The sequence below is a fragment of the Rhinopithecus bieti genome, unplaced genomic scaffold (assembly GCF_001698545.2).
Source record: "Rhinopithecus bieti isolate Rb0 unplaced genomic scaffold, ASM169854v2 scaffold_49457, whole genome shotgun sequence".
Lineage (NCBI taxonomy): Eukaryota > Metazoa > Chordata > Mammalia > Primates > Cercopithecidae > Rhinopithecus > Rhinopithecus bieti.
The window spans coordinates 192,589-214,232 of record NW_016820128.1 but is presented as its reverse complement, the minus strand read 5'-3'; the positions used below and the strand labels follow the sequence as shown (position 1 = coordinate 214,232).

General features: G+C 36.5%; 1 long non-coding RNA gene across 1 annotated transcript; it reads right to left on the bottom strand.

Moving 5' to 3' along the window:
• Positions 1-1,267: 1,267 nt before the first annotated feature.
• On the bottom strand, positions 1,268-17,640 carry LOC108520291 (uncharacterized). The gene is made up of 3 exons (XR_001882872.1): positions 17,504-17,640; positions 14,300-14,518; positions 1,268-1,615 (listed from the first exon to the last, which is right to left on the bottom strand). It is a non-coding gene; the product is annotated as an uncharacterized LOC108520291 (long non-coding RNA).
• Between the last annotated feature and the right edge of the window lie 4,004 nt (positions 17,641-21,644).

The window sequence follows — 21,644 nt, the reverse complement described above, 5'->3', positions numbered from 1 at the left end:
CAAGTCCACAGAACATATATTCTCTTTAGCACCACATAGCAAAGTCTCGGGATACAAAATCAATGTGCAAAAATCACAAGTATTCCTATATACCAATAACAGAGAGCCAAATCATGAGTGAACTCCCATTCACAATTGCTACAAAGAAAATAAATTACCTAGGAATACAACTTACAAGAGACATGAAGGTTCTCTTCAAGAAGAACTACAAACCACTGCTCAAAGAAATATGAGGGGAGACAAACAAATGAAAAAAAAATTCCATGCTCATGGATAAGAAGAATCAATATTGTGAAAATGGTCACACTGCCCAAAGTAATTTATAGATTCAATGCTATTCCCATCAAGCTACCATTGAATTTCTTCACAGAATTAGAAAAAAACTATGTTAAATTTCATGTGGAAGCAAAAAAGCACCCATATATCAAAGACAATCCCAAGCAAAAAAAAACAAAGCTGGAGGCATCACAATACCTGACCTCAAACTATACTACAAGGCTACAATAATCAAAATTGGATGAGACTGGTACCAAAACAGATACATAGACCAATGGAACAGAACAGAGGCCTCAGAAATAACACACCTCTACGACCTCAAGGATCCGCAAGGATCTAGAACCAGAAACACCATGTGACCCAGCAAGCTCATTACTGGATATATACCCAAAGGATTATAAATCATTCTACTATAAAGGCACATGCACACCTGTAATTACTGCAGCCCTATTTACAACAGCAAAGACTTGGAACCAACCCAAATGCTGATCAAGGATAGACTGGATAAAGAAAATGTGGCACATATACACTATGGAATACAATGCAGCCATAAAAAAGAATGAATTCACATCCTTTGCAGGGACATGGATGAAGCTGCAAACCTTCATTCTTAGGAAACTAGCACAGAAACAGAAAACCAAACACCGCATATTCTCACTCATAAGTGGGAGTTGAACAATTGAGACCACATGGATACAGGGAAGGGAACATCACACCCTGGGGTCTGTCGGGGACTGTGGGGGAAGGGGAGGAAGAACATTAGGAGAAACACCTAATGCACGCAGAGCTTAACACCTAGATGAAGGGTTGATAGATGCAGCAAACCACCATGCCACATGTTTACCTGTGTAACAAACCTGCGCGTTCTGCACGTGCATACCAGAACTTAACGTAAAAAAAAAAAAAAAAAAGAAAGAAAGAAATTACTTCCAAGCACTTTTGAATTCTCCACTTATCAGAAGAGAAGCTAGTATTTATTAAATACAGGAGCTGCTATATGCCTTCCTCACATCCTATGAAGTAGGCATTCTAGTAAAGGAACGAAAGATGAGAGATTAAACTGACCTGCCCCACATGGACTAATGTAATTTCACTGGAAATAACCTGATCATTTTGCCAGGATGATTAAATGCTCCTTTCTCTGTAAGATGATTAGGTGATCTCTCTATTTTGATTGTTCTGTGTCATTTTTCCCCACAATGTAATGACTTTTCCACTTCATGTCTTCTTTTGTTTAATATTTCCTTGAATTTCTCTTTCCAAATGCACGACTGTGCTTGTCCATCCCTCCTCTTCAGGTGCTGGTCATGTGCAGGTGAAGCTCCTTTTTCAGTTCTCCCTGAAAATTTGTATTAATAAAAAATGAACAGATCAGGCAAAAAAAAAAAAAAAAAAAAAAAAAAAAAACAACCAAAAAAAACTGGATTTAGAAATTAAAAAATGCTGCTTAAATATTTTGTAGAATATCCCTCAATTTGTGTTTGTCTGGTACTTTCTCATAATTAAGCTGAAGTTGTATAACTTTTGAAAAGAGTACCATGGTGCGCCATGCAATGGCATTACAGCAGAGAGAGTACATAATATCAATATTCCTTATTACTGCTAATGTTAAACTGGATTACTTCATTAAGATGATTTCCATCAGGGTTTTAAGCCAGGGTTTTAAACCATGAAGTTATCATTTTCCCTTTCCATATTCTACTTTTAGAAGTAAGTCCTATATGAAAAGTTTAGTGTGGAGTATGATAACTAAAACTTCCTCAGTTCATGTCGGAGGAAGTATCATTACACTTCCTGGGGGGAAGAGGTTCCAATAATTTGTGGGCATATGTTAAAATAACCACAGTGATTAATATATACTTCGAGTATGATATTTTAAGCCCACAAATTATCCTGATTCTCCTTGAGGTTTTGCCCAGCAATTTTCACATTCACTGATAGACTTTGCTTGCAGCAATGATTACTATTGTAATCATCTTAGTGTGTTAGTGTTGCTATAGAGGAATATCTGAGGCTGGGTAATTTATAAAGAGAAAGAGGATTTATTTGGCTCACAATTCTACTTGCTGGAAGATTGTGCATCTGGTGAGAGCCTCAGGCTGCCTTTACTCATAGCTGAAGGCAAAGAGGAGCTGGTATGTGGAGATCACAGGGGAAGAGAGAAGCAAGAGGGAGAGGGGAAGGAAATGCCAGGTTCTTTTTAAGAACCAGTTCTACAAGCAACAAATAGAGTGAAAACTTCCTCATCATCATGAGGACATCAAGTCATTCGTAAGGGATCTGCCCCCATCATCCAAACACCTCCCATTAGGCCCCACATCCAACATTAGAGATCAGATTTCAACATGAAGTTTGGAGGGTCAGTTATCCATACTACAGCAGTGATCTAACGGTAATTTTCTGCTTCCTACATTCCTTCTGTATTTACTAATTAACATTCTTCTAAAAGCAAGAATTCTGACTTCTGCCCCTTTTATTCACTTACTCGATCATTCATTTATTTTTATCAGTATGGATTGGTGAATATTCTTTGGGCTACAATATTATACTATAATTATTTAATTGGCTGCTCAAATTGCTCTAGTTTCAACCATGGAAGAGTTAACATTGCAAATGACTGGGTGATTTTAGGGTAATTACGTGGGTTTTAGAAGAAGCTAATATTCTGTGTTGTTAGATCAGTCTTCTAGACCTGACTCTATTCTCAGTCTCGACTGAGCACTAAGCTCATTCCTACTGGGAGAAGAACATAGATCTTTCCTTCCTTTTAGAATTATTTTACATAATTTTTGCCTTTAGTGATCCCCTTTTCTAATGGACCTGTGAATTTGGATTGGAGGGTGAGAGTGGTCTTTTCCTTGTGAATTAGGATATGATTGCAGAACTTGCATTAAGATTTCGCTTCTTTTTCTAGGATTAAATGTACAACAAGTTTACTATTATTCTAGGCCCATTACTTTGGTTTGATTAGTAGAAATATCTATTACTTTTTTTTTCAAATTAATTAGATTGAGTCTTACAAATATAATCCTCTCACAAACTGAAATATTACTTTAATTTTACCAGGATATATATTTCATTAATTTTCCCCAAGTTTATTATGATTCTCTACTTTGTCCACAGATGTAAGTCTATATAATCTCATGTTGACTGCTACTTATTACACAAACTTTACTTTGGTTTTAATACTGAAAGAAATCTCAGAATTTTAAAACACCATTTTGCTTTCTAGAACACCAAGTTTTCAGGACCAGGATACAAGGTACCTTTCTAAAAATATTTTGATTCTTATCTTTTTATATCATTAATTGAAAATCAACTGCATTGATAAATCAAAGTCCAGGTAAAATATATAGACATAAATGTCCCCTTAAAAATTAATGACAATTAATTAGGGATAATAAATATTTTAACTTAAAGCTTAAGCAGGGATGTTTTATACGTTTCATTTCCTAAAGTAATACTTAGTGCATAGGAGGTGTTTAACAGTCATGTGTGATTTAACGGAAATGTCAATAAAGAATTTATAACTTCTTTGTTGTTTCAGCTAGATTATGCACATATTAAATAGAATATTTATTATAAAATTAAAAATGAATACTCAGAAATTATTCTTCAAAATTATTATCGATGCTTACTGTACTATATAAAATGTATTTATTTTACACTTTAATTGGAATATCAAGAAAAATATCATTTCAGAAATATAAAAGTGAGGTTACTAAAATATTTTTTCTATTTGCACATTACCCGTGTAGCGAGTTTATATGGAAATGGAAAATTAGTTTACATTGTGAATGTATTATTTTTGTTGTAATAAAATAAGGCTTAATATATTCATATAAACTAATTAAAACTATTTAAACAGATTTATTGTGAAATTAACATTCTTTACCAAAGTAATTATAAGACCTATGAAAATCATTATTTCACACTTTTCTTTCTTTACTCCTCCCTCACCTTAACCATCTATTTAAATAATTTTAAATCCCATGTGTTTCAATAATGGGTAGGATTTTACACCCTGATACCTGAAGACAGATATTAGTTATTTATTGAATATTTAAATGACAAAGGCACTTGAGAAAACTGAAATTCTTTTCAGTAGTAAATGAGTAGGTCACATATCCAAAATCTTATTCTAGCTCTTTCTAGCTGTGTTTCCTTGACTGGGTTGCCTAACATCTCTGAACCTTCATTTAATGTCTTTCCCTAAACAAGGCACATAATATAGACCTTACAAATTTGCCGTGATAGTGCAGTTGTCATAATCAGAGGAGTGCTTATTTTGGTCTTCATTTTCAAAATCCTCTGGCTGTCACAAAACGTTAGTAACAGTAACTGATTAAGAAAATATACTTTCGATGTTATGATTCTGCCAGATAACTTAATCCTCTTTTTATGATGATGATGCAAAACTTAAATTTAAAATCATGATTAAGTGAGATCCAATTGGATAATCTATCAGACTTGTCCAAGGTAACAGATTGCTTTTCTGAAGCTTTACTGAAATACAGGAAATCATTGTAGATAGAATGGCTTTTTACAGAGAGCATGAGGTGATTATGTGATTTATTTGCTCTGAGACTGTTTCAATTTATTAAAATATTAATGTTTCTTACTAATAAGAGTAATCACCAATAAGAATTCTAATAAAATCACATTGAAAGTTAACTGTCCATTTTCCCAAAAGGGAGGCAGCTTGATATACTGGAAAATATATAGGTTTTCAAATTAGAAAGAAATATATTCAAATCCAAATTTCCACTTATTAACACTTTTTGGAATCTTAGTTTCTTCATTATTGATGAGGAATCAACAAAATTTCTTCTTCAGGGTTGTTTTGATGATGACAGATAATTATATATGAAGAGTTTAGTGTGGCGTGTGATAACTAAAACTTCCTCAGTTCATGTCTGTGGTAGATATAAATACAACATCTTCTCTCTTTGCAAGCACCCCTATTACAAATGTAGGCAGAAACTTTGCCATGTACCCATCATGCATTATTAAATGCACTAATTCATTCATTCATTTATCATAATATGCTAGGTAGCAGGAACAATCAAGTGAGGGAAATTAACACAAATAACTACAATGTAAAGCAAAAGAGAAATTTCTGAGACAGTTGGCTGGTTATTAAAGAAGAAAACGGCATTAGAAAAGTATCACAGAAGAGGTGGAATTTAAGCTTGGTCATGGAAGATGAATATGGATCCTAAATTTTGAGAAGATTGTAGAGAGGATTTAAGACTGTCAAAACAACAAGAGTAAGTTCAAGAAGGCAGGTGTAACCAGAATAAATCTCTGAACCTCATGTGACCCAACTTTCAAGCAAACAGACTCCGGTAACAATAAGAAAGTAATTCCAATTTCCAGTTGTGTCTCTCAAAGAACATCAAAGGGTACATAGTTTAAAACCTACTTCTGCCATTCCTTTTATTCTGTGTTTTATTTTACCCCCTCCTGCTTTCCCTGAAGCATCTCTTCGTGTTCTTCTCTACAGAGCATCAAAATGCACTTCATCCCAAGGGGTCTTTCCTTTTCCATTTCCTTTACTGTATTTCTTTTCACTTTTATCCCTTGTAGGAATTTCTCTTGACACAATTCAAATTCCCTATTCTGGTTCTCCCTCCACTGATTAGCATGATTTGCATAATAAGGCCCAAGAACTAGGGCAGGGGTTCTTATCCACAAGGTTCAGGATAGGACTGCGTTTCATCATAATTGACTTCTCTTAGAATTCTAGGCATTTTATTTTATGCATTTAGAAACACTATTCTGAGAAGTGTCCCATGAGTTTCTCCAGACTGCCAAAGAGGCCCATGGCACAAAACACATTTAAGAACCCTTGATACTAGGGAGAGGGAGGGACAATTGAAAACAGCAGCCAACATTTTCATTCAAGTTTTTCTCCCTATTTTACTTGGAAGTACCTGCAGATATGTGGGGAGCAATGGGCAGTTTATGTGACCAAAACTTAGCATGACAACAGGAAGTGATGGGACGGGAGACACTGATATTTTCTATGCATACGGAAACAAAAATGAGACACAAAACAGCCACTATCCTGTGCATACAGGATGTCAAACATCCTCTCCATAAAAACATAAAAGGAAGACTCATTCCTTCTATTTCTTTCCATTCCCTTGTGGGTTATCCTGCTACTATTCTCATTAGTTTTCCCAAAATTATCTATAGCCTGAACCTAGTGAAGAAATACGCAAACTTACTAAAACTTCTGATTTCAAAGCAGATTAGTTCCAAACCCAAATTAAACAGAAATCAACTGTCATAGTTCAAATATTTCACAGTAGTCATCCAACTATTTAATTCCTTTCCTGTCTCCCCGTATTCCCTCCTCACCTCTTCTAATACCTTAACTAGAAATTTTCAAGGGAGTAGGTTTCTGAAAGACACTTCTGCCAGCTTTTAGTGTTGCAGAAAAATCAACCCACCCACCTGCCACCAGTTGTGTGACAGTTTATATAGTGTTGCTAGGCCCATAATGGTTCAGAGAATATTTGAATATAGAATATATTATTTTTGACAGGCTCTTCTCCCAATTAAGGACCACACAAAACTCTTCATTCACAGTTAAAATTCCCAGCAGTGGTATCCCTTGTGTAGCTAGGGAGTTTTAAATCTTGAAAAAAAGAAAAGTCTAGATTTTCATGGGTATCTGGGAAGGAGTGCAGATCAACCCACAGCTCATTCCTGTATTTTGTGAGTCAGTTTTAGGGGCAGCACAGATTTCCAGTTGCTGAATGTTAAGTCACCTTCTTCCATCCACTCCCTATCAGTGGCAAAACTGTCCCATGATACCCAAACTTTCACTTTTGTTAAGGCAGCAGAATCCCAATTATTCTCATAAACACAAGACACAGGACAGACCAAACTACATTTTAACTTTTCACTTGAGGACAGATTGAATATGACAGCCCCTTTCAAGTCTTCATCTATAATGAAGTAATTGTGTAAAACTACAGGGATAACATAAATAAATTTAAATAGATTCTCATGATCTCCTGGACAGTCACTGATCAATGAGGACTAATTTTCTTTTGAAAGTTAACTCCTCTGACAACTTCAAACTTTAGGAAGTAGTACTGACAATGATTCTACCAGCTGACATGTATTCTCTTGCCAGTAGTATTAAAATTCAAAAAATTGATTGAGTGCTTAATATGTATCAAATACTTTATACATATTAATCCACCTATTTTTTCCCAAAACTCTTTGAGTTAGATATTAAGATTATCTCCATTTTAAAAAGGTGAGAATTGAGAAAGTTGACTATTCTGGATCTGAGTCCAGGCAGTCTAGACCCAGAGCCCACTTGTAGTTTGTGCTGTTGCATACTGTCCCCAATCTAAAAAAGTGCCCCACTTAGGTTCATTCTTCTGTCTTAAAATAATTAATCGTTTCTGGAAAAGGAGTCTTGCATTTTCATTTTGCACCGGGCTCCACAAATTATGGAGCCAGTACTACCCAAGCACTTAATCTTTGTGCTGCCTTGGCCATATTTCACCACTTGAATCATAGAAACATCATCAAGCCCCACTCTCTCCTTAACCATTTCTGAGTTCTTATTTGTCCCTGCCTTGACTGAAATCTGGCTCTCACCAGAAGACACCACTCTGTAGCTCTGTTAAGTGACAGCATCTTGTTGGTCTGTTACCCACCATGGACCTCAGGAATTGAAAGGGATATTTTTGTACTCTATGCTTCTCATTGCCACTTTCAGAGCACTTCTTTCAGCCTCTTGTAAAATAATTGCTGCTTTCTTGAATACCAAACCATTTGACTAAGTTAGTCCATGACCCTCATCCTCATCTTAATTGCTATCCCTGTTAAACTTCCTCTTTAGTTTCCATTCATTTGCCTGGATCTTTGGAACTAGCCCAAAGCCTCATCAATAAATACCCTAGTGCCTTCAACATCCACACAGACAACCCATCCAATTATTACCTGATCTCTGGATTCCTTGACCTCTAAGTCCTGATATTGTTATAGAGGTACACTGAAAAAGCTATATCTGGGAACTTGCCATTACCAGAAACTGAGCTACCTCTTAAATCATAAATTCATATATGTTACATTTTTGCCACCATCTCACTCTTTCCAGTTGAATTGTTGATTTACTCTTTCTTTTCTTTTTCTCTCTTTTTTTGGCTTTTATTATTATTATTATTATTATTATTATTATTATTATTATACTTTAAGTTCTGGGATACATGTGCAGACTCTGCAAGTTTATTACATAGGTATACATGTGCCACGGTGGTTTTCTGCACCCATCAACTCATCATCTACATTAGGTATTTATTCTAATGCTATCCCTCCTATAGTCCTCCAACCCCGACAGGCCCCAGTGTGTGACAGTTCCATCCCTGTGTCCATGTGTTCTTATTGTTCAACTCCTACTTATGAGTGAGAACATGCGGTGTTTGGTTAATTCTTCACCATGTTGGGGCCTCCCATCCTTTCACCCTCTGATTTTCCCTTCTGCTTAGTCCTTTTTTAATTCTTGACATCTTTCTTTATTCACTTAAGATACCATAGGGTACATTTTCAAATGCTTATGTCAATACCCATATTCCATTGCATTTCTACCTTTTCATTGTATCTGTCTGCTAAAACTTCACCCTAAATTAATCCTAACCAATCCATCCCTGAGTCTGCATTTTAAAAAATCAAGCAATAATAGCATAGACCTATACTAGACAGCTTTGAATCATTACATACTCATGATCACTAGTTTCCAAAAGGCTATCCACCCTTCCAGGCAATTTTCCAAGATTTTGCAGTGTATTTGCTCTTAGGTGGAGTTCCTTAACAACAATGCCTGAGACAAGGACTTTGAGTGAGTGATGTATGAGGGAGTGGTGGAAGTTGAATAGGCAAGAGCATGGGTTCCACTGAGTTCCAGCCTCAACATCAGTCCACAAGAGCTGGAACATATTGGCTCCACAGAATTAGACCACCTGAGGCAAGGGCAACAATACCTCTCATCCCCTCATGCATCAGTGGTCCATCCTTGTGCATAGGGAGGGAGCAATGTCCTAGGCATTTCTGGGCAAGGTGGCTACCTTCAGCCCAGTGTGATTCTTAGAGGAATGTAGCTGTGAGTTGTCCACAGTGAACCTTCATAACTGCTGGGTGATGGGATCTGGATGGGGCACCTACTACATTTCACTCTCTTAATTTCTACTGTGATTATGTGAAAATTTTTCCATTTTCCTCCGACCCACTAAACTTCCACTTCCACACTAAACCCTACAACTATCTAAGTCATTTTCTTTGTTACCCACTCTCCTAGCTCGATGGTGTTTCTCAACCTCAGAGGTCTTATTTCATTTTGTGTGTTTGTGTGTATAATATCCATGTTCTCAACCAAACTGCAAGCTCCGTGACAGCAAAGACAAAAACTTTTGGCCATGAATTGGGCTTAGAACAACGGTACATGTAAATCACTTTACAAATGAATGGGGCTGGGCACAATGGCTCATACCTGTAATCCCAGCACTTTGGGAGGCTGAGGAGAGAGGATCACTTGAGGCCAAGATTTCAATACCAGCCTCACCAGCCTGAGCAATACAGCAGGACCCATCTTTACAAAAAGTGTTTTCTTTCTTTCTTTTTTTTTTTTTTTTTGAGACAGAGTCTCGCTCTTGTGCCAGGCTGGAGTGCAGTTGGTCGGATCTCAGCTCACTGCAAGCTCGCCTCCTGGTTTACACCATTCTTCCTGCTCAGACCTCCCGAGTGGCTGGGACTACAGGCGCCCGCCACTCACCCAGCTAGTTTTTTGTATTTTTTCAGTAGAGACGCGGGTTTCACGTTGTTAGCCAGGATGGGTTTTGATCTCCTGACCTCGGATCTGCCAGTCTCGGCCTCCCAAAGTGCTGGGTGGGGATTACAGGCTTGAGCCACCTCACCGCGGCCACAAAAGTGTTTTCTAAAAAAGAATGAATGAGTCAATTTAAAAAGTTATCACTTCTATAGAAGCTACTATGTGCCAGGGCCTATTCTAAATGATTTCTCTGTATTAAATCATCCATCTCCACAGCTGTGAGCTAAGTACTGTTATTATCTCATACCACAAAAAAGAAGTTCAAGAAGTTGCCCAAGTTCACATGACTAAGAAGGAGATCTGCGTATTAATCCAAGCAGTGTGACTTTATAGTCTTTGCTCTTATCTAGTACGCTATACTCTATTGTACTGCCTCTTAAATGAATGGTGGAATGAATAAAGGACAGATGAAATGGAGGGAGACAAGAGAGGGAAATGGAGGAAGAGAGAAGGGAAGATAGAATTCAGCAGACTGCAGACACATACTCTATGTGTGATGTAGTCAGAAGCTTTTGAGTATCTCACAGAAAATGGCCTTTTGTTAAACCAGTCTCCTTAATTAGGTGTCAACTATCACTCAATGCATAGCCATACTTCCCTGCTTCTAATTTGTTGACTCATTGTAGCAAGTTGTAAAGACCCAATATATGGATTTCCAATCCCAAATATTCAGAAAATTCAACCATGCTAACCCCATTGTAAGTAACCCACAATGTTAGTATATATATATATATATATGTGTGTGTGTGTGTGTGTGTGTGTGTGTGTGTGTGTGTGTGTGTGTTAGCAGATGCAGTTATGATATTGGGACCTCCGACAGACCAACTGTGTATACATCAATAACAAAACACTAAAAACACTGAAGGAAAAGTAGGAGTTTTACATAACGAATGCATCAATTTAAACAAAACCGGATACATAAGGCATCTCAAGAAGGGAAGGGAATAGGATACTAATCGTGCGAAACAATTTGATCTAGGAATCCAGATGGGAAATTCATAGTCACTGAGGTTTGGAAGGAAACTTAAAGGTCATTCTGTTCACACCTCTCAGCGGCATCTGGCCCATTTAGCAGGTTTTATTATTTAAAATTGTTTTCTCCCCATAAAGAACCCAGTTAATGACTTTATTGTTATTTTAAGGTTAAGAAAGCAAATCGAGAGCAGATGTATTTAATGTCTTCTGGCTGCTTTAAAACTAAACTGGATTAAAGATTTGTTTCATCAGACACCCTGTTTGATAAATGATCCAACATGTCTAGTCATCATCAGAATGTAGGTTGAACCTCCATGTGTGTGAGAACATTTTTCTCAATTTATTATAATTCCTGCGATTTATGCACAACAGTGATGGAAATAGCCTGGTGTCGATTTCCAAGGCGCAGTGTGGGAGGCACTGTGTGTGCACAAATCCCGCTATTTGTTAATAGGATTTGTCCACATTGCCTCTGCCCAATCTGTCCAATGCTTTGAAATATTGCGGCTGCTTTTCATTTTCTGCAAAATCCGATTGGCAACAATGTCAACGCCACAGTTCAACCTACAAACAGAAGCACAACTCCAAGTAGGAATAAACAGTTGGCAAAACAGTCATTAATGTCACCACCAAGGATGCCATCTGGGGAATTTCGTTACCATGCTAGGGCCAGCTCTAAAGTAAGATATTTCATATTCAGCTGAATATGGCTTTTCAACATTGGTGACTCCACATAATGGTTCTTAACTGGGGGCAATTTTGGTACCCATAAAACGTTTGGCAATGTCTGGAGACATTTTTAATTGTTATTGCTAAAGGGGCCTGCCTATCAAGTGGGTGGAGACTAGGGATAATGCTAAACATTTTACAATGCACCAGCAAGTCCCCCAAACAAAGAATTACCCAGTACAAAATTTTGATCATGCTGAGGTTACTGCCCTGCTTGCTCCAAGGCATTTCAAACCAATCTAACATAGCCATAAATGACAGTTGTCCTTCTTTACCACCATTTAGGATACAGACTACAATGCCCGTTGGAGAACAAGTAGCTTAAATGCATGGGATCTAATTCAGTATTGTATTTCTGTGTTTGTGACATTTATGGATACATTTCTTGCTACGTATTTTAACCGGTATAAAAAGAAGTAGCAATAGCAAGGAGGACAGCAAATGCAGATTCTTGGAAATGTTACTGTCACAGGGACTCTCCTAGTACAACATTTCCAACCCCTATTCTCTAAAACATCAGTTCAGCAAGATGAATGAGAATCCCATGGCTAAAGGGTTACAGGTCAAATGTCTTGATGAAAAGCTGACGTGAACTAACTGAAATCTGTCTGGGTCCTGTAGGACTATTCTCAGCAATTTAAAATGCTCACAGTCACCATAGCTCTCCAAGAGATGACTATTGTAAAACCAATAAAACATTTTCAAACTTACTAGACCATAAATTGTTTTAGTTCTGTAACGTGTTAATATTGCTTTAAACAAATGATCTACTACAGTCAGCATGTTCGTCAGTAAAGTATGGTGCAAAAGCTGGAGTTATTTGCCCAGAATTATTCACCAAGTAGGACAAAGCAAGGACCACAACAACGACCACTTATTGTTGTCAATTCTTCCTTTATACAACGCTTCTTTTTACAGCTATAGTTTTAAAATGATGACATAATCACATTGTCAAATCATGGTATATAGTGCTTGGAATAAAACATTACTTTGGACAAGGCATTTTAAAATCTAGTATCATGTTTACTCTTCACAATTCTTGTGGAATTATTTTTCCCTCTACTACTCCACTTTTTCCTCCTATTTATTATCATCTTCCCTATCATCATCACTACCACCATATCTTGACTATAAACTTAACCACTAGAATTTACCATGAGTCTAGGTCCTTTGTTACCCCAGTGCTGAAAACAATCTGTGGCATATTGGGGTCACTCCATATATGTTCAATTCATGGAAACCCCATTTTGTAGGTAAAGGATATGCAGCCTAATCTGAAGGTAGAAGTACACAATTTTAAAAGCACCTACTATGCTAGTTATTTTTTCATATTTTATTCCATGGAATTAGTGAGATGTAATAGCAACATCAAAAGATAAAACTGGCAAAATAGCAAAAATAATACACTTTTTTAGGAAAGTATCTAACAAAAACTACAGAATAAATGAAGGGAAATTGCAGTCATCTTTTTATTCTTGTTTTCTGCACTATAAGACAGAGAGCTTGTGGACACTGGCTGGTCTTGCTTAAGACTTAAGCGTATGGATTCACATTTATTTGGTTTTATGCAAAAGGCCAGTGATATTGCTGGGTAAAATTTCTCAGTGGAGCTACAAGAAGAGACACAATGGTGAGCAATGAACTTTTCACAACCAGTCCGCCAAACTAGCCAGAATTAAACACATCAGTAGCTCCACTTCAATTTTACGTTTATTTTTTATGATTACGAAGTCTAGTCAACTTGATGTTTAACTCATAACTCTCAAAAACAAAACTGGAAAGAACTAACTGGAAGAATGAAGCAATGAAAGACCATCTCTAATAACTAATTTTTAAAAAATTTTTTATTTTGAGACAGAGTCCTGCTTTTGTTGCCCAGGCTGGAGTGTAGTGAGGCAGTTTCAGCTCACTGCAACCTCCGCCTCCTGGGTTCAAGTGATTTTCCTGCTTCAGCATCCCAAGTAGCTGGGACAACAGGCATGCATCACCACACTTGGCTAATTTTTGTATTTTTAATAGAGATGGGGTTTCATCATGTTGGCCAGGCTGGTCTGGAATTCCTGGACTCAAGTGATCTGCCTGGCTCAGCCTCCCAAAGTGCTGGGCTTACAGATGTGAGGCACCATGCTCTGCCTCTAATAATTAATTGCTAAACATGTTTCGTTATCTAGTAGGTTAGCTTACTGAGGAACTCTGTCAGTTCTTTTCCACCCATCTACTCATCTAGAGTCTGGCAATAGTAAAAATAAGCTGGGAATTTATCAGATAATTATTTTATAGAAGAGCTTCTTATTAGTGAGGAATACTTAACATTAGGAAATGCTATTAACTTAAATATAGGCAAACTTAAAAGGGTATTACAGCTGAAAGCAGATAAAATTAGCATTGATTAGCTACATTCTAGATCTAGAAATAATGTTTTTAATGTCCAGCCATTGTCAAGTGTTTACAAAGATCTTAAATTACCTTGAAGCATATGGCAAAGCAAGCTGAAAGATCCCACTAATATACAAGTTCACTGACAAGTTCATTTGCCCATCATTTATTCAAACACCATTGTGTACCAATGACATAGAAAACACCAGGCTCAGTGCTGCTGAGGGTAGAAGATACAGATTCTGCTCTTGAAGGGGTCACATACGGATCAGGAGGATTGGAAATGCTTTTAAAGGTAAATTCATGTACCTGTGAACAAAATTGGAGAGCAAGGATGTTCATTACTGCATTGTTTGTAAAAATAAGAATTTGGAGGAAACATAAACGTTTATTAAGAGAGAAATGGCTAAAGTAACATGAATTATTCACAATACAGAATAGCATAGCAGCAGCAAACAAATCAAAAACAGCCCCAGTAGCCAGAATTTGAATGAATAAAGCAAATTGCTGAACCAGTATGACCATATAAATATTATATATTTATGGGCATGTAACATGTATAGAGATTTTTAGGGAAAAGGCCTGGAAATATGTAAATGAAATGAGAACAGTGGTTTCCACTCGTCAAAATACTGGAACTATGGAAATAATCATAAAAATCTATAGTTTTACCTATGATGTTCCAGTTTAAGATGATAATACATTAATATATTATTTATCAAATATGTGTACATACAGAGATGTAAATATAGATGTATTTTAACATGAATACCACAGGGAGGAACACATAAAATGATAAAGAATTTTAAATAGATAAAATTGTTTCTTCTCAGGGGAATTACTCAATGTTTTGCATAGGAGAAGCCATTCCTTATTCATTTGAAAAATCCTGAATATGGCCATGCACGGTGGCTCACTCCTGTAATCCCAGCACTTTGGGAGGGTGAGGCAGGCGGACTGTGAGGTCAGGAGTTCGAGACCAGCCTGTTCAACATGGTGAAACCCTGTCTCCACTAAAAATATAAAAATTAGCCGGGCATGGTGGTGTGCCCCTGTAATTCCAGCTACTCAGAAGGCTGAGGCAGGACAATTGCTTGAACTCAGGAGATGGAGGTTGCAGTGAGCTGAGATCATGCCACTGCACCACTCGAGCCTGGGCTGCAGAGCAAGATTCCGTCTCAAAAAAAAAGAACACAAAAATAGATGAGGGAAATATACAATTAACTACAAAGATGCTGTAGCGCACAAAGATTACAAAAATTAAAATTATAGCCAAAATTTGGGGGGCAGTGAGAGATGAGTAAATGGACCACAGGTGAAACAGTTTCATTTTTCGCACAATGAAACTGTGCTGTGTGCATCATGATGGCAGATAAATAACATTATGTATTTCAGAAAATTCTTAGAACTATACAACTTTGAATCTTAACATAACCCATGAACTTTTGGTAGTAATAGTTTATCAATATTGGTTCATCAGTTGTAACAAATGTGCCACACTAATGCAAGATATCAATAATAGGGAAAATTGCATGTATGTGAAAGGATAGAGAGTACATGGGAACTCTCTGTACTTTGTGTTTGATTTTTCTGTAAACCTAAAACTTCTCTACGAAATAAAACCTATTTTAATGAAAAAAATGCAATAACTGAAGAATGCATAAAGACAATAAAGCCATAAATAAAAGGATAAATGATGCTTTTGGAGAAAGAGAGTGGTTATATTATATCTATGACATAAGTCAATCCATAGAGACCTCTGTCATGCTTGGCACGCAAAAGTATTCAATGTTGTTACTATTGTTGGATCTATCTATCTATTTATCTATCTATCCATCTGTCTTTGCTCTGTTTATAATTTTTTTCTAAGTCTTAAAAAAGAAATAGAGTTATGTGAGGAAGGCAAAGTGTGGACAAATATTCTAAACAGAGAAAACAGCTAGCTCGATGACACAGACAGATGGGAAAGAGCCCTTTCAGGGACTGGACTCAATTGTGGGGTAGCTGGCCTGCAGACACATGTCAAGCCTACTAGAGAGGAAACCAGAATCTAAAGCTAGGATTGAGCTTTAAGAGCCTTGAATCCCTTGCCACGGTATTTGGATTTAGGTTGTGGGAATCATGGTGTTTTGAATGTGACCTACTTACTTCTGTGCTTTAGGGAGCTGGATGGGAATGAGAAGAGATTCAAGAGGTGCCGATGAGGGAACAGTGAGAGTGTAACAAGAGTTATGGTTTGGGAATTAAAATGAGTAGGTTCAAGTTCTAGTTCTGACACTTCCTAGCTCTGTATGCAAACCCAGGGCACATGTCTTACCTATTTTCAACCCCAATTTCTTCATGAATAATGATATATATAATGATAATATGCTCTAACATGTTTGTTGGTGGTATTAAACTAGAAAATATATACTCAAATGCCTCATACTGAACCTTACACATAGTAAGTGCTCTGGAAACTAAAGAGTCTTTGTTACAACACTTATACAAGTGTTGTGTTAGAGAACTAAGTGTACATAGGGGATAATAGATAATGATGTTTTTGGGGAAATTAGCAGGACAATAGGGAAAGAGAAGGTATGACGATTGACCCATTCTGAGTTCCTGGAAGAATGATGATATTAGTGATATATATAGGAAACAAAGGGAGGCAAGACATTTGAGCAAAGAGGAGTTTGACCACAGACATAAGGCTTCAAGATATTCATCCAAAACTCAAATGGAACTACAGAGTAGTAAGCAACGTCAGAAAAAAAGACTTTGGAAGTTAGGAACAGGGAGTGATGTGTGAAACTGAGACATGTGAAACTGACTCACATAGAAACAGCTGGCATAGATGCAGGGAGAACAGGCAGGGTAACGCCTATGAGGGAGGTAGAGGGCAATGGAGGAGCAAAGTACAAGCTACTCACGACCTGCAGCCAGCCGGAGCAGGAGGATAAGGAGGGGGTTCAGGAAGGCGCTGAAGAGTTCTGTCTGGAACACAGCATGTTTCCCCTGCCCTATGTCTTCATGCTTCATCTCATACAGGGCCTCTGCACACAAGCCTTAAAGGCACCACATGCAACCTCGCACAAATAAATCATAATTAGGACTCATAGTTTTCTGAAAAGTAATATCTAACTGTTCTTTAAATTTTAGGATTTCCTTTTAGTAAGGTTGAAAGAAAATGAAAGATCATTGCATTATTTCTGAATTACTGCACCAAATCCATTATACAGAAATTTACACACACACATACACACAGTACAGTTTCTAAACAATCATTTAAAACGTTTTGCAGTGGAAATTTACCTAGTTTAAAATCCATTATTCTTATGACTAGGCTGCGTGCTGTAGCTCATGCCTGTAATCCCAGCACTTTGGGAGGCCAAGAGAGGAGGATCGCTTGGTGCCAAGAATTGGAAACCAGCCTGGACAAGATAGTTGACCCCATCTAAGAAAGCAAGAAAGCAAGAAAGAAAGAGAAAGAAAAGAGAGAAAAGAGAGAAAGAGAGAGAGAAAGAAAGAAAGGAAGGAAGGAAGGAAAGAAGGAAGGAAGGAAGGAAGGAANACAGGGCCTCTGCACACAAGCCTTAAAGGCACCACATGCAACCTCGCACAAATAAATCATAATTAGGACTCATAGTTTTCTGAAAAGTAATATCTAACTGTTCTTTAAATTTTAGGATTTCCTTTTAGTAAGGTTGAAAGAAAAATGAAAGATCATTGCATTATTTCTGAATTACTGCACCAAATCCATTATACAGAAATTTACACACACACATACACACAGTACAGTTTCTAAACAATCATTTAAAAACGTTTTGCAGTGGAAATTTACCTAGTTTAAAATCCATTATTCTTATGACTAGGCTGCGTGCTGTAGCTCATGCCTGTAATCCCAGCACTTTGGGAGGCCAAGAGAGGAGGATCGCTTGGTGCCAAGAATTGGAAACCAGCCTGGACAAGATAGTTGACCCCATCTAAGAAAGCAAGAAAGCAAGAAAGAAAGAGAAAGAAAAGAGAGAAAAGAGAGAAAGAGAGAGAGAAAGAAAGAAAGAGAAAGAAAAGAGAGAAAAGAGAGAAAGAGAGAGAGAAAGAAAGAAAGGAAGGAAGAAAGGAAGGAAGGAAGGAAAGAAGGAAGGAAGGAGGGAAGGAAGGGAGGAAGAGAGGGAAGGAAAGAAAGAAAGAGAAAAGAAAAAAATAATTATTTTTATGGCTAAAACTTTGTTCTTCATGAGATATTTTTAAAATAACATTAATCCCCAAAGTCAACACATTAGTTAGAAAATACTTTATTAAGCAGATGTTACTTCATATTAGAGATGAAATGCCATATTAGAAAAATTTGGAGGAGTTATAAGAAGGTTGGAATGAAATGCTAGTCAAAATAATAAAATGATGTGATTTTGTATTTTGATCATTTTACCCTCTCTTTTAACAAGTTGACCTTTTATGCTAATTGCTATTTTTTATACCATTCTTTCAATTACTAAATCAATGGACAATTACCTAAATTTATCGTGAGCCACCACACCCGGCCTATTTTTTCTAACCATTTTTAAACAATCACATGCACGTTAATTTTGCATTACTATTACTGCACCATGACTTTACTCAATGCATAACGTTTTACCACAGTTATAGAAGGAATAGAACGAATTGCAAAGATAGAAATTCTATCCTGCTATCATCCATTTATCAGATAGCACATTAGTCTACTAATTATAAAAGTGACCCTGTTCATGGCAAGAGTGAGGGTTATCAAGGCACAAATATTAGTTTCTAGGAGCTTTAAAATTAAGTGATTCACTTTTTTCACCAAAAACAATCTCACTGTTTCCCCATTAGACTCAAATTGTGTCATATGGTTTTATTCAGTGACTAATTAATGCTGTTTTCCAGAACAAATCTCCTACAGTGCTGAGAATAAAAGCCTAATTTAGAACACAAAAACAATGAATGAGGTGGTCATGGCCAGTGACTTTTACTCAAAAGTCAATGGCAGCTAATTACAATGCCTGGAAAGTTGCACAAGGGATCAATGGCAACTTATTCTGTTCAGGTTCCTCCCATTAATAACCGAAATGTCCACCATATCACTGTTATTTTCCCAAGAAAGGGGTACAGAAATCAGCAAACAGATGAAAGCAATAAGGACCATAAAATGCTTACTAAAGTGCCAGGCACAAAGTAAGTCTTCACTAAATGCTAGCTAATGATAATAAGAGTATTACACTACCAACTTTGCTAAGCACCCTGGTTAAAAGTTCAGAGAATACACAATAGCAAATGTTAAAAGGATTCCAACAGGTAATACTTCTGATTTATAAATATCTAAGTTTATCACAGAAAAATACTTAGTACAGTTCCTGGAAAATGATACATGCCTAATAATCATTTATTGAGTGAGAGCATGAATGAATACTCTTCAGAACATAAAACTGGGTAAGCTAGCCAGGGAAGGGGTAGGGAAAATGACACTGCAGGAACTGTCCCTTTCATGATCCCTTGAGTAATAACCATCCTAAGGTGCTCTAATTCGGGAAAGGTATGTCCAAATAACTATCACAGAGATCAAGCAAACTCTGCACCTTACCAGACTTATAGTCTGACAAAATTCAGGGCAGCTTTTTAAAAGAAAAAAAAAAATTATTAAATAAAATTGGGAGAAATGCAAAATTAGGACTTACTTTCACTCTGTCTTTCCAGATAGAAAAAAGACCCTTTCCCTTACACTCTGTCCCCCAAGTCAAACTTGGGGAAGGATGAGTGGGGCATTTTTTAACTAACATCCTGACCTTCTGTATTAAATTCCTCTAAATATTAAATATTATTTAAATTCATAGAGTTACCCACATTTATACAATTTTAGTATCTGTCTTGAAATAATTAAGGGTAAAACAAGATTCCCAAAATTACATCTTTAAAAAGATTACGTTTTTTGTCTTTCCTTCACTAGATTTGCAATGACTATTTAAAGTCATTTTAGGCTTCTCTCTATATAACTATTTTAACTTTCTGTTTTTCAAGCATCGTTAACATTGAGTTTCCACAATATCCTAAGGGAAATTTTGTTCTAATTGCTTTTTAAAAATATTACACATGTGTATGCTGAGTGGGACTTGTAGTTAATGTCTCTGCCTATTAGGTAATTTTACCTTGAAGTTTGAAATCATTTGTTATTATATGTTGTTTAAATAATTCCATGACAACATTATAGCTATTAATATGTCTAGCTAAGGTTATTTATTCACACATAATGTCTATCATGTATGAGTTAATGTTACAATAAGCCAGTCACTAACTCATGTAAAATTGTAGATCCAATTCTGCAGCTGTTGACCACCTCTACTTGAAAGTCTTTGAAATTTCTACTAATTCAGCATTATATGAGTAAAACCAACTCGAGATTATTTTCTCAGTTATATACAAAGTGATATTAAATTTATCCAGAATGTATAGGCTTCAGCCTTGATATATGTTATTAAGCTACATATACAAAACTTCATAGTTACCAAGGCCAAGAATTTTTAAAAAACACTTTAGCAGTAGAACCCTCTCCTCCCTCTATTTATTTTAATTTTAAATCTTACAGAGTTTTTTTAAATTGACAAATAAAATTTTTATGTACTACTTCTGGTGTCAGACATGATGTTTTGACATATGTGTATGCTGTGAAATGGCTAAATCAAGCTAATTAACATATGCATCCATACATTTATGGTCAATTGATTTTTGACAAACATGCCAAGAACTCACAATGGGGAAAGGAGAGTCTCCTCAATAAATCATGTTGCTACAACTTGTTATCCACATGCAGAAGAATCAAATTAGAACCTTTTTTCACACCATTATACAAAAGTCAACTCAAAAGACATTAAAGACTTAATCATAAGCCCAGAAACTGTAAAACTACTAGAACAAAACATGGGGAAAGCTTTTCGACATGAGTCCGGGCAATGACTTTTTTTGGCTATGACCCCAGAAACACAGCCAACAAATGCAAAAATAGACAAATGGAGATTACTTCAAACTAAAAAGCTTCTGCGCAGTCAGGAAAAAAATAATCAACAAAATAGAGAAACAACTCACCGAATGGGAGAAAATATTTGCAAACCATATATCTGACAAAAAGTTAATATCTGAAATACATGAGGAAATCACACAACTCAATAGCAAGAAAACAAATAACCCAATTAAAAAGTTAAACAGTTTTAAGATATAAAACAGATAAGACTGGTACTCTCTTTAGTTGTAGCCAATGAACAGAAACCCCCTGCTATTCCTTCCTCTCTCTCTCCACTATTTTTTTTTTTTTAGACACAGTCTTCCTGTGTTGCCCAGGCTTGTTTCTAATTCAAGGCCTCAAGTGATCTTCCTACCTCGGCCTCATAAGTAGTTGAGATTAAAGGCATGAGTCAATGTACTCAGCTCTATCCACTTCTTTTGA